The sequence below is a fragment of the Haemorhous mexicanus genome, chromosome 1, assembly GCF_027477595.1.
Source record: "Haemorhous mexicanus isolate bHaeMex1 chromosome 1, bHaeMex1.pri, whole genome shotgun sequence".
Taxonomy (NCBI): Eukaryota; Metazoa; Chordata; class Aves; order Passeriformes; family Fringillidae; genus Haemorhous; species Haemorhous mexicanus.
In genome coordinates, this window is record NC_082341.1 from 105576375 (window position 1) to 105595536 (window position 19162).

Sequence of the window (19162 nt, forward strand, 5' to 3'; positions counted from 1 at the left end):
TAATCTCATTTGATATTAATCTCTTAAAAACATATGTGTATTTTAAAGAATATTTAATGTAGGTAATTTCTGTTGGATAAATTATTCTGTTATACTTACTTAAGAAAGGACTGATCAGTCATGGAATAAATACTTAGTGTTTATGGAATGGCCTGGTGATTTTTCACAACCTGAGAATTTGGGTGGAACAGAGAATACAAGCGATCTCAGGGTTGCTTGTTCATTTAAAAGCATCCTGATTTCAGATACGTTTGGTAAGACCTTTAAATTACCACTCAGCAATGTTTTGGGGTCCAAGAAATATTGTTGTATGTCTTGCTGGGGTGACAACAGAAACACAAATCCACTTAAATCTGCTTGATTTATATCTTGACCGCTATTTCAATCTATATTTGTCACTAAACTGTGATTAGTGTTGTAATTGTTTAAATGTCAGATTCATAGATTTAATCCAGGACTGAATGCAAAACTAAGTAGAACATCTAGCTGAACAAGATGTGGACTCATAGTCTAATTTTTATTATCATACAGAGTAAATAATACAGTCTACTCAAATAAAGTTTTCCAGCAATAAATACAATTTCTGTGTCCTTTGCAGGGCAGCCTTTTCTCACTGCCTTTGAACTTTCTTTGAAATGTAAAACTGAGTTTTCACTGCAACTGTTCTGTCCGTACCTCAGGCTGAGCCTGGAGATGGGACAAGCGGTGGAGCATCTTTAATTGGCACTTGTCAGCGTTCTCATCAATAATATATGTGAAGGTGACAAAGTACTGTTACCAAGTGCAAGTGGTTTATTCATAGATAAACTGTGCAGGATGATGGCTGGCTATAAAGACAAAATGAAAGGCCAGCTAATTCAACTACAGATGGTAAAATGCTAAGGTTATCCAGGTGTTTTCAAGTATTATTAATAATAATAAAATCAGAAATGTTCTTCCTGCAGGATAACAGTGTAAGGAGCAATTCATAACAGATAGAAGTACAGAAATTGGAAGTGGGCATGTTTTATTGCTTTGAGTGGTTTGGTTTAAACAAATGCATCCTGCATTTGTTACAAGATTTGCAAAATCTCAGTTCACAAATCTAGTGCCTTATTTACAAATTATAATCTAGTGTGTCGTATGCTTTGCATAGTAAATATGTTTACAATTTTGCTTTGTGTTTTTTAATAGGAAGGTAATCAAAGGCCCTAATATTAAAAATACAGATAATATACCACTGTTAGAATGTTTTTAACAAACCACAATATACTTCATTTTGGGAAAGTAGAAATGTTGTTGCTTCAAATGGAAATGTCTAGTAAGAGTCAGTTCAATATGCTATATTTCATCTTCCATGGGATAAGAGTTTTCTAATTTTGATCTTCTAAAAGTGTATCTGTTGATAGTTGAAAAGCAGATTGGAGCTTCCCATGAGGCAGAGGCTTCACTTCAGAATGTCTCTAATAAGCAGCACTGTGACCATTATCATATTGACTCTTCTCTTTATCTTTGTCATTTTGAAGGAGGCTGTGAAGGAGTCAGTAACTTTTTTCTCCTCCAAAATTCCTTTGGGGTTGCAGCGTTAGGCTTGAAGTTGATGATGTTTGTGTTTTTCAGAACTAGGAATTCAGCAGAGACAGCTCATCTCGTGGTTTTTGATTCCTCTGGAAGAGAGTGGCCTAAATGAACATAGTAGGATATGTGGGAAACTTCTTAAAATCTTAACGAATAACAACTATAACTTTTTTTTACAAAACATATAAACTATCCAGAATTGGGACACCTTTTATTTCAAGCCAATAATGTGAGTGGTGTGTCAAGTTCAGAGTCCAGGTGCCATAGCCATAACAGGAGGATGGGAGTAAAGAATAAGGTGACCTTGTTTAATCTGCACCTGCCTATAAGTCTGTTATGTACATAATGATAGCGCTCCTTAGTCATCTCAGCCGAGGTGGTGAAATTATATAAAATATGCCAGCCTCATTTGTAAATATTTAGTGCTCACATAGAAAGTATTCTGTGAATGTGAAGTGATTCATATGTAGGAGGGTTTAATTGCCATCTATTTGAAAAGACCCACCTAAGTGAGCACAGGCCTGTTGTGTGTGATTAATGCAGTTAACCAGGACGTGTGCTAACACAGAGACACACGCAACCTCTCACGCTGTTTAAGGGTCAGAAGGGAATTAAATAGCCTGTCCCAAACAATGGTGAATAAATTACTCAACACTATTCAGTCCAAGTCAAATCACAGAAGGAATCAATTGTAGAAATGTTTTGTGGACACTGTGCGCTGTCTATGCAAATTCTATTCATGAGCTCTCGGTATCACTATTAAAAATCTTAATGTATATTGAAAATCACAGTACTTGTCTATGGAGCTAGTTTTTTTTAACCTTTTCATTGGAAACTTGAAGCATTGACTGTATTTTAGATAATTATTCAGGGGAAAAAATATACAGCTTATTAGAGTACAGCATTCACTGTCATACAAATGAGAATATACCTGTAAGTTCAGTGTATTGATGCAAATAAAATTCACCACCTGTCTCATGCAGATGAAAATGAGAACAGGTATTTAATAGCACAGAATGTTAGGATTTCAAAAGAGGTGTCATAATTTTGCACTAAAAGCCATGCCACACCTGTATTAAAGTGTGTTGCCAATTCAAGCAGTGTAAAATGTGTATTTAGCATATGGTAATATCTAGGGTTCATATTTTTATCCTTGTTGAGTGTAAACAAAAGTAACATTCTGATTGAAGAGTAATTGCTGCAGCAAACAATCCTTGTCATGCACAGTAATAGTCACTTTGTTCTCCTTTCTGAGCATTAACCTTATGGTGACAAGGGAGAAGAAATGTCACTGCACAGAGGACAGGCAAAAATGTTTGAGAATAATTTATTTTAGTAAAATATGAATGTCTGTGACTTCCATCAAAATAAGTTTTCATGATGTACTAAAAAAAAAAATTCTCTGTGAATGCTTGGTTACAGATCTGGTAATTCTATGAAAGCTTTTGATTCCTTGTGCTTTTAAGAGGAAAATTAACAAGAGCTCTGATTTCCCTTCTAGAAACCAAAGCAGAATCATGCATCTTTTCTTGCAAGCAATTATTTGTGCTTGAGCATTATGTGGCAGTTCTGATAAGTGAAGCACTCATCCCTTGCTGATGGAATTATCTCGCAGAGAAGCTGCACTCTAGCCTTTGAGGGACCTGTTATTTTAGATACCTGAAAGTCCATTATGCTTGTTCATTGATGTGGGGTTTGTCTGGCAATCAGTCTGACCTCCAGATTTTCCTGAAATACTCCATAGTTGCAGAGAAGCAGCTTAACAGACACTCAATTAAATAGCAAACACACAAAAAACCAGAGTTTAGGTTTTGACCTTCAGTGTTTTGCAATGAGCTGCTTTTTCAAGAGGAGCTTTGCCTTTTTGTAATTTGTATAAGTTTCTAGCACATCAGGAGGAGATTTATCTTGGAGAAAAATGGATTTCTGATTTTTACTTGCTTTAAGCTTGACACATTGCCTTTTTCATTCAGCAGTTTCATTGGGAATACACAGCAAATATTGGGCTGGAGAACTAATAATGTATTTGACTAAGCTGATTTAGTGATAGTCAAATCCTGCCATCTGTCCAGAGTTCTCGAGGAGAATTTGGCTGTTCCTTGTAAAGGCTTTGTAATTTTGCAGTATATGATGTGCCTTTATTAATCTACACACCCTGAAGTCACACAGGATTTATGATGAAATCTCCATTCCAGAGATACCACTGATAAACCTTTCAATCAACTGGGGAAGAGTCCAGAGGCAGTTTCAGCCTTTGGTCTTCTGACAGTTTCAGATAATGGCTGGTGGAAAACTAGGTCTTACAGTAACTTGGGCCCTTCCAGGGAACCTTTTGCCTACAAAAACCACAAATAATAGAACATAGAGCATGAATTTAAGTGGTGTTGGTGTTTATTTGATGTTTTGAGGGTTTTCTTGGTTTTGGGTTTTTTTTTTTTGCTTTTGGTAACTACAGAATTCTCTTTTTTTTCGTGGGATGAGATAGAAAAGTCTGCAACTATAGATTATATGAATCTGAAACAGGGCTCAGAGTTTATGAAGAGTAAGATAATTTTTACAGCTCTTTAGTTTTTGCAGAACCCTTTCTGTATAAATTCTATTAAATTGTGCTTGAGAAGATACCCATCTAATCAGAAGCATGCTAGCATACTTATGGCAGCAGTCATATGTACTCATTGATAGCTATCATATCAGTTAGCTTTAAGGTGCTGTTTTTTGGTTAAACCAGTGCTGGTGGACGTGTTTCCCTGTCTTTTCAGACCAAGAGACTAATTTAATTGCTCATTCAAACTGGAAGAAAAAAATTAAGCTTTAGATGTTTGCATACCGACAGTTTAACAGTCCTTTGTGTTGTCCTTCTTTGTTGCTCTGCATAATAAAATACAAGTTTAGAGTATCAGTATGAAATAGCAATGCTGTCTCATACCTTTTTTTTCTGCTAAATCTCTTGAAGCTTTCTGAGATTATATAACATTTTCCTATGAACTCTGCTACTTATGAATTTTCTGTTAGAGATGCTGTGTTTTCCTGCCTCTTTGCTAATTTCCAAAAAGTTAACAGTCAAAGCACAATAACATGAGGAGCATTCTGTGGGTGAATAAAAGAGGATAATATTGTGGTTACATGGTGGGAGTTCTTTGTTACTGCTTGAAGGACTTTGCCTAGGGCAGTGCTGAAACTGAGGTAAAATACACCCTGGAGTTCAGTATGTTCAGTTTCAGTGATAAGTTTAACCTGATAGCATTTGCTTTTGGATCTGTAGGGGATGAACTCCAACTCAACCCCTATTCCTGAATGTCTCTATTCACTCAGAAGTTCAACATCCACAATATAAGAAGTGCAGGAGATACGCAGGTGATGACAATTAAATATGTAAAATGTAGGTTAAATGACAGATGAAAGGATATAAAGCAGCTCAGTCTCTGAAGATTTCCTGTTGTTTACATCTCTTCTTTCCCTGCACCACTTCAGTCCACACAGTGCTTACTTGCAGTGATGAATTTTGGAGTCCTGAATAGGTTCAGTTTGGTATTTGATTTTTGGAAAGCCAAGGAAAATGAAACTTTGGGACTTTTTTTTTTTCAGATAAACAAGAAGCACTTTAGTGGGCTAGTTAAGTACCTTAATATAATACTGCATTCATTTTGTGCTGCATTTTTTCTTCCATATTCTACTTTTGATGTTGTAGGACATGAGTAACTTCCTTTGGCTGAAGCAGATATTCACGGTGTTTCATGAAGAGATTTGGATTTTTTTGTTTTTGTAAAATGTACAGTCTTAATCTTAAGAGAGAAAGTTGTTCAAAAGACCTTTTGTGTCTGTGTGTTTCTAACTGATGTCTAAATTTTACATTTCTGTGTGACTGGGTTTAGAGGCTCTCTAACATAAAATTCCTTGAAAATCTAAGCAGCATTATTTCAACAATAACCTGCATTACTGGCCATGGCTAATTTTAACACAGCTAAGATAGCCTAATTGCTTGTTAATCAGTTTTGAATTTGGTCAGTGGTCAAAGAAGACAGGAACTCAAAGGAGCTAAACACTTTATTTCACTTCAGCAGTTCAGTTACCAGGCACTGGTTTCCCAATTTAAAAGCAAATGTTGTTTTAAATTTAGGCATTAAGAACATGAGGTAAGGATTGAAAGACAGTTGTTTTCAAAATCTGAAGAGATTTAAAGTGAGAAAAATAGTTGTTTATGAATAAGGTGAATTCAGAGTGCTCCCAGCTGCTTTGTTAAATACACCTGTGCTCTTCTTTCAAGTGATAACTTATTGAGTCATTCCAACATTCCTTCTTTGAATGCACTTAGAAACATTGATCTAGTTCATCTAAACAATTATTTTATGACATAGATAATGTTTTAACATTTAAATTCTTGTTAGTTACTTTGTACTTCACATGTGTTAGACCTTTGGCAATTTATACTTGGGAAAATAACAAATCCTTATGAAAAGCTTTTTTTTAAATGCAGCTTTAGCTGACCTAATGCAGATGAACACATGGAATTTTTAATGAACAAATAGACAGTGCTGTTAATCTTTATTTGGTCTTCATTCTCTCTTGCTGCCTTCTGTTATTTTGTCTCTCTGCTTGAAGCAAGAACTGCTGTCCTGTGCTCAGGAACATGAAGAAGCTGCATTTATTGCAAGAGAAGGGAGGAAATATGTGATGTTCCTCACAGGATTTCTAAAGGTTTCTTAGGGAAAGTACTAAGAGTAAAGCTTAACTGGAATTTTAGAAGAGAGATGCATTTTCAGTAAGTCAGTAACAGGAGAGGTCATGGTGGTTGCTTCAGAAATTCCCTGTAACACTGTCTTCAAGCATTCAGATACCATAAGGCTTATTCTTGCATGGAGTGAGACCAGCAGAAAACAATCTATTGAAAGTAACATGGGGGGTTTTTTTATTAGTTTCTATGTTTTAGTTAATACATACCCAAATAGCTACATTTTTTTTCTTTGCACTTCTATGAGTAAATGTTTTTCTTCACACGAACATTTATCATGTAGCTTTTTATCAAAATCTCTTGACCTGAGAAGTTGAGGCATTGAACAAAGCAAGATTTGCAGTCGAGTCGTGAGAGTGTGCAGCACTGCGTGCTTTCTTTGGCAGAGAGGATCCTGACCTGGTCTTGGGGCTCACTGAGGCAAAAGGGGGTTTTGTTAGTTTTGTACTTTCTTTTGTTTGACTCGACACAGTGCAATTCACTTGAGCTTTTGTTCCAGAGTGAACTTTGTAGCAACTGGTAAGTTTCTGTGCTCCCCATGACCTACCAGTGTGAGCATTTTCATCTTAAGCTGTTTGATTTTGTCGGCCAGTTACATGTCTGTAATGTCAATCATGAGAAGACAAAGCAAGCTCCAAGATTTCTTCTTAATAGCATGAAGGAAAGAAAGATGTTCCATGCTGAACTGTTGGATTAGCCTTTAGTGTTGCTGTGAGCTGTAGCAGGTGAAATAAAATACTCTTATTTACCAAAAGGAAATGCAGAGGGTAAATTAAACACACAGTTAAAATTAGACTAAATTCTAAATGTGTATTTCATCACGTCCCTTTCTTCTATTAACCAGTGGCTATTAAGAAGCACCTGTAATGCTTTTAGTACTTCACCCTTAGCAAGAAGTAAAGGTTAAATAATTAACTAGGACAAGGCAAGCTGTTCACACTTAGTAGATTTACTCCTGCTTCATTTAAGAAAGTAGAGGTACTCTGTTAAATTGACAAGTGTTTCTCTTCCACCTATTAGACCCTAAGCCTGAAACATCCTTGTCCACGTGTCAAGTCACAGTTTCTCACCTGTATTGTGCCTTTACTTCCAAGTGTCCCTCTCCTGCTTTCTTCCAAAATCTTTTATAGTTCATTCATTAACTTCCTTTTTTTCTGTTTCTCCTTAACCAAAAAGTTAATCATCTGCTTTTGCAGGTGTGTGTTACTGCCTCTGCACAATATTTCATGATTCTCAGTGTTGCTGAGATGACTGCTCCAAATGTGCTTTCACAGATCTCTGCTCTTCTGCTTGTTTCTTCTGTTGGTCCTAGTGGATGATGTACTGCTATCTGAATTCATTATTTTTCTGCTGTGTATTTCTCATTGTGTCTTTATCTTCCTCCGTTATCTGGACCAATGATACTGGCGTTATCTTCGACTCGCACCCTTTCCTCCAGATGCTTGCCAAATCCTTAATTGCTGTCTGCTAAAAGCACCCCTCTCTTTTCTGTTGCCAAGCAAGCTTTGTGTTTTTTGTATTGGGTTGTCTTGGCTAATGCAAACTGCCTGCCACCTACTCCTTTCTGAGCAGTGATGGGAATTATTTCTTCAAAGTTTTTTGAAAGACTCTCCTCTGGCTGCGTTGTGGGTTTGGGATTACCATATGTTGCTTTTTGCTTCACCTGTGACCTACACATTCAGGCTATCTTCTTTCTGCTGTTGTAGCTCTGAAGCAAACACTCACTGCATAGTAAACAAGTTGCTCCATCTGGTCTGTTTGTTAGGAAGATGTGCCATGCGTTGTTTGCTTTGAAGGGAAGCTCTTACAAATGCTTCAGGGAACATAGATGAGAAAAACATGCATATATCCTTTGACTACATATTTCAAACTCCTTCACTATTTGGTGATTGGGAATCAACATTGTCTTTTGAATATACTTTGTAACATCTCAAATGACCTTGTTTTTCCGAGCATGTTGCCTGTCCTTGAATAGTTGAGTTTTTCACCTAGATTCTCAGAGTGAAAGCTCCGTGCAATTCCTAAGTCTTCCTGAAATGCTTCATGCCACTGGGCATGGAGAAAATACATACTGTTGAAACTGCATGGAAACAGTCAAGTAATTGTGGTCTCTGGTCCTTGGCCACCTTTTTGCTTTGTAATTTTCCAAAGAGCTGTTCTTTATAATTTTGTATTTCTTGGTGTTGGAGTTAGTTTTGAATCTACAAGTAGTAAAGCATGTAGAAAAATAGTTATTTTCCCTTTTCTTCTTTCTTTTTTTATCTGTCTGTACAATGACAGAAATAAAGCCCTTAATGAAGTTTGTTGGCCAGAATAATAACATCCAGCATTAATTTATCATAATAGTTTTAGCTTTCATAGACCAACTGAATGTCTTCAAGGACTTTTGATTTATTTAATACACAATTTTTTTCTTAGAGTGAATTTTTCTTCAAAATTCTGCCAGTTTCAAAATTTTGTGAGCTGTCATTTCCATCTGATAGAGAGAGCTAGTGCTGAACCTAGCTTTCTTTGTGCAAAGTCTGGTGCTTCCATTGCACAGCATAAAGGGCATTTGAACAGTAACACTGCAAGTTTATGGAGATTCAGCTTCATAGTTATGCCTGTAACATTTAAACCATTGGCACTGGGAAAATGTGTTGGAATACTATTTGTTTTTCATGTTTTGGATTCATTGCTGTATGAGAAATAAAAAGTTAATCTGAAAAACACAGGTAAGGGTTGTTATATGAGGCAAAGGAAGAAAAACATCCCATTGTGCTGGGGAGACTTTTGCCACTTATTTAGAGACATTATAGCAAAATTATTTTTCAATTTAAAGTACTTCATTTTCGTAGAGAGGGAAAATGTTTGTTTAAAAGTTAAGTTCTCTTATCCGTGGGCTCCTAGCTTTCTGGAGTGTTCCCTGCCTGCAGCTCTCAGATCCTTCAGATGATTTCTGTGTCTTGTTATGCTTGTTATATACACAGATGTAGTAGCAGACTTCACAGTTTAAAACCCAGACCAGGAGTAAACGAGTGCAAGATGAACTTTTGGTTGTATGAGTTGCCCCAGTGACTTTATTATATGGACACTAAAGCAGACTAGATGAATATTTTGGTGGGAGAAAATAAATATTCTCATTTTAGAGAAAGAAAATTGAAGCTTGAAGACATCGGGCAGATTGCCTGGTTTGACATTTGGACTACATGGTGGAGCCAGCCTAGAATCTAGATTGTTTAAGCCTTAATCATAAACCCCAAGATCTTCCTCCAGATTAAAAAAAAACTACCCAAAGTAACAAACCCATTACTTTACTGCCAAGAAATTACTAATTCCCTGGAGAGACATTTCATCAAGATAACTAGGAATTTACTTTCAGGCTAGACTATTCTTTATTTCTGGTGTCAAGTTCTTAAATACTTTGAAATTCTATAGAAGTAGTAGCCTATTCTCTTTAAAAATAAATTTCTTATCTTTCAGGTTTATTCATGTAGATGTTGCCATCCTAATACAAAATCAGACTTTATTTTTTATTGTTCCTTTTCTGAAAATAGATAAGCTGAGCTTTGTTCCTACAAAGAAGACAAAGCTTACCTCTAAATTTCTTGTATACATTTCAGTCAGAAAAAGCATTGCAAAAGAGACATAGAATGTTTGGAAAAGATAAAAATGAACAGTTTCATAGAAGGAAAAAACCAAACAGGGGGAATTTAAAGGAGTCATATTTAAGTATGAATCAAGGGAAATTATTCCAGTAATAAAGGCTAGAAACATAAAGAACTAAAACAAAATAAGGAAACTTCTTTTCTGCAGTGTTTGCAAAGGCAGTGAAACAAATGAGGCCTATTGTCATTTAAATGCGGATTAAATAATATTTGGCTTTGCTGTGTGGTATTACTGTAATAGTAATTAGTAGGACAAAGAACTTGAACAAAATATTCTGTTAGAAGTGAGCAAGCTTGGGGTCCTGAAAAGAGAATTTCATTTCACAAAATCTACTTGAGAGGACTGGCATCATTTTTTTCTTGCACTTGTATCATGAGCAAAGATAGAATCATTAAACCTAGCCTGAACCTTACTGTGAATTTGTAGTGTAAAACAGCATGTTTGTGTTGTTCTAGCCTTTGAAATGTCATATGGAAACACAAAGTGTCAGACTAATAGGATTCCATGCACTGTCCTGCCAGTGGCTTGTCCTTCTGTTTTTGGAAAAGATGGCTTGTACACGTATGGAGATCTTGTTTCTTCAATCTTATGTCTGTGTGAATTTCTAGATAAATGGATTTTGGCAGACAGTGGGCACTGCAGCAGATACACATATACAGTGCCTTGCATTTCCTAGCATGGAAATTTGAACATGGATCATCAGACAACTGCATTTGTATTTTTGTTGTGTGGTTGTTTACCACGGATTGAATTTGTATGACACTGGGGTTTTTGTTTGACATGGCCTATTACAGGTTTTATATAGTGACAGTGAAAGCAAATTTTCAAAAAGCTTTCTGAATGGAAGATAGAAAAGTGTTGGTTGCTGTGCTTTTCCCCTGCTTAATGGCTGCAGGAGCAAAGATCTAGTTAAGATCTTGCTAATGTCTTGTTAGTAGCATGCCCGTCCCTCTCAGTCACCCAGTACAACAGGAACTCTGTATTACTTTTTTATTATTCATTCTGTTGAAATTATCTTGACTCACTTCTACTCTTTTACATCCCTTTCTCCTTTAAAATAATTATTTTCTAGTTACTTTGCTTGTCACCTCTTAGTGCCAGATCTCTCTAGCTCCTCCATGAATGAGAATCCCAGTCTGCCCCTTTTTGTTTTGTTTTTTTTTTTAAATTTCTTTTAAGTTGCTGCAATCTGCCTCCAGAGAACAGACTCCTCAAAGCATTCTTCTTGTCATCCACCCACACATGGAGTATCTCTGCTGCTCCAGAGTGTTCCAGTTACTAAGTGTAGAGCTGTCAGTGGATTCAAATCCCACAACCAGAGGAAGCAAGGCCCACATCTGCAGAATCCTTCCTTGTAAAGGAGATGGGTGGCTCTTTAAACCATCTTGGCCCTGTTTGTGTTCCAGGCTAATTCTGTTGTTTTAACCCAGTTCTGCCATGGCCCCAGGGGCTGCAAGTGGCCAGAGTGCTGAGCATCGTAGTGCAGGATTTCATCTGCAGATCTTATGAGGGTATCCTGAGCTAAAAAACCCTGAGCAGAAGATTCTGATATAAATGGATACAGCAAACACTTGTCCTCAGCCACAAATTCTGCTAAATTCTACTTGCCCTAAGCCTCGCAGGTGCTGCCACTGCACCTTGTGACAACACCTACAGCTGCAGAGAGCCAGGATTCTGAATGTACAGCTGACTCTTACAGGTGCTGTATGCCCCTTTCCACCTTGGCCCTGTCACTTGTTCTTGGCCTCTGACCTCCAGCACGCTCGTGGGCACTGTGTCCTCTTGACACTGAAGTGGGGGAATAACTCCTGCTGCCACAGTCCATTTAGAGATGTAACTACTGCACAAAATCTCTGATTTCCACAGCTTCTTCCATTACAGTGGCTGACTTAAGAATGTCTTGCAGAATTTCTAGGGTCAAGAAAAACAGGCATTGTCCTTTTCCAGCCTGCAGAGAATACTCCTAGGTCATAAGATTCTAAACAATCTGATTCTTGTATCATGAGACTGAACGATGCAACATCTTATTGAATTTGCACCTTTGGTAATATTCACTTGTGTTTCTTTCAATGAATTTGGTTTTCCTGTTAATCACAGTTTTATTTATGAGAAGATGTTGAAGACGTGTGAAGATATATGACAACTGTTCCTATACAGACAATTTGTGTTTTTCTTGTGGATACATAAAATTTATAACTTGCTCTGAAGCTGAAAAATTGTCTTTTAACATTCATGGGTCTGAGCCCTTCATATTATCTCTCAGATTTTTTGTCTTCACTGTAGAGTGAGTAACCGTGGGGGTTGCCTATCCCTACTCAAATCCTTTTGACATGGCTAATGTGTTGTGCCAAGACAGATTCCATTAGCTGTGGTCCTGTTGGCCTTGCTGATTGCCATTTATTTCATGAGCCTTAGCTGCATTAGAGTTGATACTGGGAAGGTTTCCAGCACTGACTTCTTCAGCATGGGCTCCAGGATCTCTGCAGTTTCATCAGCTCTGGCATTGCTGATGACTCTGGCAGCAGTGGTGTTTGCCTGGGGCTGTGCAGAGCTCTGGGTCCTTGCATGCATGAAGGCCTCTGCATTTTAATGCTTGTGTGTTGTTTGTGAGTCAGGGCTTGAAATCAGCCAAAGTTACAATGTTATGGAATCACAGAATAATATATTTAGAAGGGACATTTGAAGTGACCTCTGGTCATCTGGGGTGGATGACCAACATGCTGAAGACAATACCAACTTCAAGTTAAATGTGGTTGATAAGGACCTTGCTTAGCTACATTCAGGGTTGGACATCCCACAACCTCTTCAGGAAATCTGCTCCTTTTTCACCGCCCTCCTTGTGGAGATCACATATGCAGACAGCCACCCACCCAAACACAGAAAAACAACTTCTTAGTGGTAGCTGTAGTTACTTGAAAATGTAATTCATGGGTATGAGTACATTCTTTCTGTCTTGTCTTTAATCTACCACCACTTGTTTTGAATTGCAGGTTGAGAAATACTGAGGGCATGGAGGTTAGTACTCAGAGCAGAGCATTAATGTGGCAGCAGAACATGAAAGACAAAGGCATCAGCTCCATCTTGGAGTACTGTTGAAGCTAGAGACAATGAGTGATCTTATTTAAACTACTTCTTCTTCTTCTTCTTCTTCTTCTTCTTCTTCTTCTTCTTCTTCTTCTTCTTCTTCTTCTTCTTAATTTTATTGATACAAAGCTCATATTTTATCATGCATAGCAAGCAAAACCACATCGGAGTCTTTGTATGTATTTATTTATATTTATTTTTGTCATGGTGAAATAGGACACAAAGGAAAGCAGAGTAGACACATTGGTGTTTCCTGTGAGGAGCAGTATGGTATTGCTTGCTTTGCAGGCATGTAAAACAACATCAAGAATTGCTGTGGGTTGCACAAGGAAAAAATGAAGTGAGGCTTGGTAGCTTTTTGTTAAGTAGGTATGGTAAGCAGATATGTGCTCATTTTGAATATGTAAATATCTGGGGTGGGATGAAACAATTCCCCTTTAAGTGAAATGGTGAATTCAAGAGTCATAGAACCTTGTGACTGATCACAAGTTTTAGAAGAAACTTCAGTTCACTGAACCTAATGTTGCTTACATAAAGTTTGTTGTTACTTAATGAGTCTTATGGATTGTAATGTTTAAAATACCCAACACGTGTTACCATAATGTAGTCATTTCCAAATGTTATTAAATGATCTTAAAAAGACTGTTAGGCTGCCATTGTTATTAGGATGTATCTCAGTTTCTGATTTAGATTGTATCACTGTTTACCTGCAGTGACACCAGTGACGAAATGTTTTCCAAACATAGGAGCCTGGACAGTTTCTACATAAACTCTTTGCTCTTTGTATATCCTGGATCTTTCTGCCTTTGTTGTATACATCCTTTTCTTCTTCCCACCTGCATGTCTCAAATTTAGATAGATCTTTGACAGGGATTATTTGTATAGATTTTATAAACCTGAGATTATTTAATGTTTCTTACAGAAATGCAGCTGCCTAACAACAAGTAACACGCTGTAAACCTTTTGCTCATATATATCCCTATGCAAATAATTCAGTTTTAAAATAAGAAGGCTTCAAGATAAGCAAGTATTTCCCAGATATTAGTAATGTTTTCTTAGCTGCTCATTTTGTTAAACCAGCCTAAACATATGCTGTTTGGAACACTGGTGGTTTGTTTGCTCATTTGTCATAATGAAATAATTTATGTAAAAAAGACTAAATCCCCATGTGTAAGTCAGTCCTTTTTATTGCTCCTTAAATGCTCTGAGTCAGGGTTATTTTAACTGTGCTTTAGCCTCTTCAAGTGTTTGATGGAAAGAAAGTTTGGTTGTTTTCCAGGTTCAGAGAGGAGAGAAAGGGAGTCTAACACATGGGAGTCCTGAAACATTGAAATAGCTTGGAACACCCACGCTGCCCTTGCACAGGGAGATGAGGTGTCAGAGACAGCACAGGGAGGTTTCAGGGAGGAGGTGGAATTGTTGCCCTGGCCTCACAGACTGCCAGCTGACTCACAGAGTGTCACTGGGCGTGTAGGATGGTCAGGTGGCGAGGGGGAATGAGCCATCACGTTGGCCAAACCAGGCTAGTGTCTCTCAAGAGAGCCAGAGGTCCTTACAAAGGACAAATGGGAGGAGGATCCTGCTGCTGCAGCCCCCTGCCTGCACTGGGGAGGATTGTGCTGCCCAAAATGAGTCTGCCAGTGCAGGAATCATAGACACGTGATAACCAAGACTGGTTTGTGGATGTGAAAATCACATGCATGTTCATGTTCAGTATTTTCTGCAATAGTTGGTGTCATTTCTTTTAAAGGAAGGTCTTATTTGTTACTGTTGATGGACCTAATTGGTGTTAGTTTCATAAACAGTATTGGATTAAAAAGGCCATTGTTTGCTCCCACAAACCCATCAATGACTTGAGCTACAAACATTTTCCAGGATATTCCCAAATACAATAGACTTCATTTAATTAAAAAATGAACAGAACAAAAAAGAACAATGTAGGCTTGTGAGTAGTCTCATGAACAGCTATGAAACAAGTGTAGTGAGCAAATTACCAAATCTTTATTCTGTAGGATGAAGTTTCTGTTTTCCTGAAGAACATGACTATTGTTTTGTCTCATAGGTCAGAAAAACTCAAGATTAATTAAGAATCTGATGCAGCTTTCTCACAAGTGAACTTTCCAAGTATATATATTTTTCAGTTGTGTCTTATATATCCTAGGTTATGTCTGAGCACTAGATTGTACTTTTCCTTGAGTTGAGACATCTGATTTTTCAGTAATATTTTCTTTTCTGATATGTTTATATCAGACACATGTGTTTAATAGAATAATTCACACTTTTTGCCCCGTGTTTCGGTATTTCCTGGTACCAAAGTACAGTGCTCCATGCCAGGATCCTCTGCACACACCTCTGGTATATAGGGATGGGTTTCCCATGCCCAAAGCTGGTTCTGCTGTGCCACAGTAGCCTTGGATCAGGTGACTGTGGAAACAGCCATGTCAGAGGTGGGAAGAAGCCTTGTTGCAGGCATTCCACCTCCTTTCTAGGAGGAACATTTAGGCTGAGCCTTTGCATTTTGTCTCTTGAGCTGTGCTGCAGCTTGTTCTGTGCCCAGCCACATCCCTCGCTGGACCTGACCCACTGGCTTGCCTTCCTGGCCAAGCATCCTCCTGCCTTGTCACTGTGGGATGGCTTTGGTCATCGCGGGCTGTGGCTGACCCTGGTTCCTCTGACCAGACCTGCTCTGCTTTTCCTGTTTGAGGATGTGTGCCTGCATCCCTGGTCAGTGAGGGCACTGCCCCTGCCTCTGTTGTGGTCACCCTCTGCTCCTGGCTCGCCTCCTCTTGTGGAGGTGGCTGCCCTTAAATGCTTCCTCACATGAGTTCAGGAACAGGGAAGCGTGTTTCCTTTCCCTGATCACAGCATGAAAAACCAGTACAGAAAATACAGACACACACAAATGCTGAACTTTGAAGGTGGGTGTGCATGCACTTCTTTTCTCTCCCTGTAGCACTGGCTGCCAACACATGCATGTGAGTACAGGTTTACACAGAATACAGAAGGTTTTTAGGTAAAGTTATAAATGATCTGGAAAATGCACACCTCTACTGCCTCATCTTTCTTGGGAGTATCATAGTGGGTATCAAAGTAAGTACCAAGGAGTTGTCCTGTGTTTGTCCCAGTGATTGCCATACCCTAACTGCTGGCAGGAATCAGCATGCCCCAATGCCTGAGAAATTAATTCCAGGTTTGTTTCAGTATTTTACATCTGCGTCCCCTCCTAGGCCAGTGAAGATGCCGTGATGACAAGGCCAATATCCATAGAAGAGCCACCAAGCAGCCAATTGGGTGGCAGTGGCCTATCCATTATTTTCATCTTCCCACCCTTGATGTGTGATTTATGTGGCCATTGTGAGCTAGTCAAAGTATAAATTTAGATTATTACTGGGATCATTGTGCCTGGTTGCTTGAAGGTCAAAGACTTGTTTGTGATTGAGAGATATTCCTTTGTGGAAAATCAAGCATCTCGATTGTTTCATAGCAAATTATATTTAGAAAGAGATATTTTTGCTGTAACTTCTGAGAAGAGAAATTATTACTTACTTTAAATAAGTCTTCTTACTTATGAGTCAGAAAGGAGCAGGCTTAAACTTTCAGGCCAACAAAAAATAATATAATAAATACTAGATCTCCTCTGATACTCTAAGTGCCCTCCACTTGCTTTCACTAGCAGTGTTACTACCACACACTACTGTAAGCACAGTTTTAAAGCAAGCTAATACATTTTGTGTCCCTTCTCTCTCAAAGAGAAGATATTGCATGGAAAGAGGGAGCTTCACTTGCTTTAAAGAGGAACACTAAAAGCCTGACCTTCCCAAAGATGGATAACAAAGTCAGTCCTGTGTCCTTTCTCCTCTTGCAGCATCTAAACTGGGAGCTGTTTTGAAGAAACCTCAGTTTTGTAACTTCCATAGTGTTTGTGTATTAGTTAAAACTAGGTGTATTTTAATACCAGAGTTGACTTTGGACCTACAGGACACACAAAGTAGTTCTTTGCCCATTTTCATTGCTCCCCAAAGAGGAATGAACACATACTTCATGTATTTGTGGAGCTCTTCAGTTAGGAATATTTGTCAGATGGCTTTGCTTATGATGCTATTGTTAAAGTGATAAGGGAACAGAGCACATCAGAAATCTTCCTTTTCTGAATTACTAAGACAGTATTTCAGAAAAGCCCAGCAAAGAAAATGGCAGTGTCTGTCTGACCTGTGGCTGCTCTATGAATAAAAGACTGAATATGAAAAATGATGAATCTGCTACTTAGTCAAGTGGTTATGTTTAAGAAATCCTGCAGATTGAGCATCCCATAATCATCTGATGCCACCTCTTTCACATCTCTGTGCCATTCTGGCTCCTCTGACTAGACGCTGCTATATTGCAAATACAGAAATTTCAATAAAAACAAGAACCCAATATATCCATTTATTACATAAATTTTTTTTTTTGGACCAAAGTACTTACAGATTGCAAACTGACTGAAGCTGTGGACCAGGGAGATTGAGTAGGGTAAGAATTCACATACAGATATTTTTTCAGCAGCTATTTTACAAGGGGTACCTCTCCTCACCATAACTGAATCATTTCCTTATTGATGTGGAGTGGGGAGAAGTTCCCCAACCAATGAGTAGTAATTGAGATTCTTCCATCCTAAGCTGACTGATGTATTTGGGCTGCCTTCAATGCAGTGGAGCAGAGATTGCAATGCTTTGGATTTGAGCATGCAGTTTTTCTAGAAAAGAGGCTCTTTCTACTTAGAAAAGTCTCAAATATACATATATATTTAAAAATTAAAATCTCTGTATCTGATGCTACCATCTATACAGTGTGTATATATATGTGTGTGTGTATAGTAATATCTAGTTGTATAAGTGCTTGAAATTTCAGTCTGGAACATAACTAACTCTTGGTTCAATGACTGTCTTGCAGTGTGCTTCAGTGTTTGAGCAGGAGTTGTGTCTTGCTGAAAGAGTACAACTGCCAGAGTTTCCAACAGAAAATACAAAACTTAGGACTTGTAATCACAGGGAATACCTGGCTCTCTGTTTCAGCCTGCTGGAGCTGACAGACATGTCCAAAACTAATGGTGTATCTTATAAGTCAAAAATTGTAACACCAAGCATGAAGCTTCTTTTTCTTCTGTTAGCAGCAGAATGTGAAAGTGGGAAATCTCACCACACTGCAGCTCTTACCTGAAATTCTGCAAGATAAATAAACTTTAAAGAGAATTATGTCCTGCTATAAATAAATTTTGTCTGCCTTTTAGGAGGAGTGGCAGAACTATTTTTTAGGATATTGCTGTCTCATCAGAACAGTAGAAACATTCAATTTCTTAGGTCTCATGACATCTTGCATACTCTGTGTGGAGACTCTGGTCATTATAACTGCCTGAAGCTCTACTAAGCACAGAATCATAAACACGTAGATAGAAGGGATTTAAAAAATATTGTTTAGTTCTCCCTTCTACATAGAAGCAGAAAAAAAAGTCTGTGTAATTTCTGCCATCACCTTTCACCCACTAAATGGTTTCTTTCTAGAAAAGTGTTGATTTGCTTTTTTATTCCTGTTGACTTGCCTGTTTATTCCTGTGCAGCTCCTCTTTGTTCTTGCTCTTCCTACCAGGGAAGAAGATGATTGCTCATAGTTAAAAATTAAAAAAAAAAAAAAAAAAAAAAAAAAAAAAAAAAAAAGAGCAGTAGTATAAGGAATGTGAATCCTTATCTTTTGCTTTCTAGGTGGTGCCTTTCATGCCTTTGGGTAATTGTAATGCAATAGATAACCACCTCAGCTGTAAATATTCTATCCTGTTGATAATATTTTCTAGTTCTTGAATTCCTTGGGATGCAATAAAGAGCTCTCTGGTCTCTGTGTGAGGAAACAATGAAGTGAAAAACTACCTAAGATTAAATTTAGGAGAGGTTTAATGTAAAAACTGGAATGATTAATGGTTTTGGAAGAATAGTGTATTTCTCTTTGTATTTCTGCTTTTATTTTGTATGCTACATTAGGTAAATTGCTTGAAAGTTTGTGAATTTGCTGCATGTGATTAGAAGACAAGGTGAAGCAAGCCTGGTTTTTGTAATACTGAATGTTTTGGCCTTGCTTAGTTAATTACTGGGAAAGTATTATAGTGGTAATGGCTAC

The 19162-nt window shown here is 37.9% G+C and overlaps 1 protein-coding gene across 4 annotated transcripts in view; it reads left to right on the forward strand.

The window, feature by feature from the left end:
• Positions 1–19162, forward strand: part of SPIRE1 (spire type actin nucleation factor 1) — a 126527-nt gene that overhangs the window by 12798 nt on the left and 94567 nt on the right. The gene's annotated exons all lie outside the window — the stretch shown is intronic.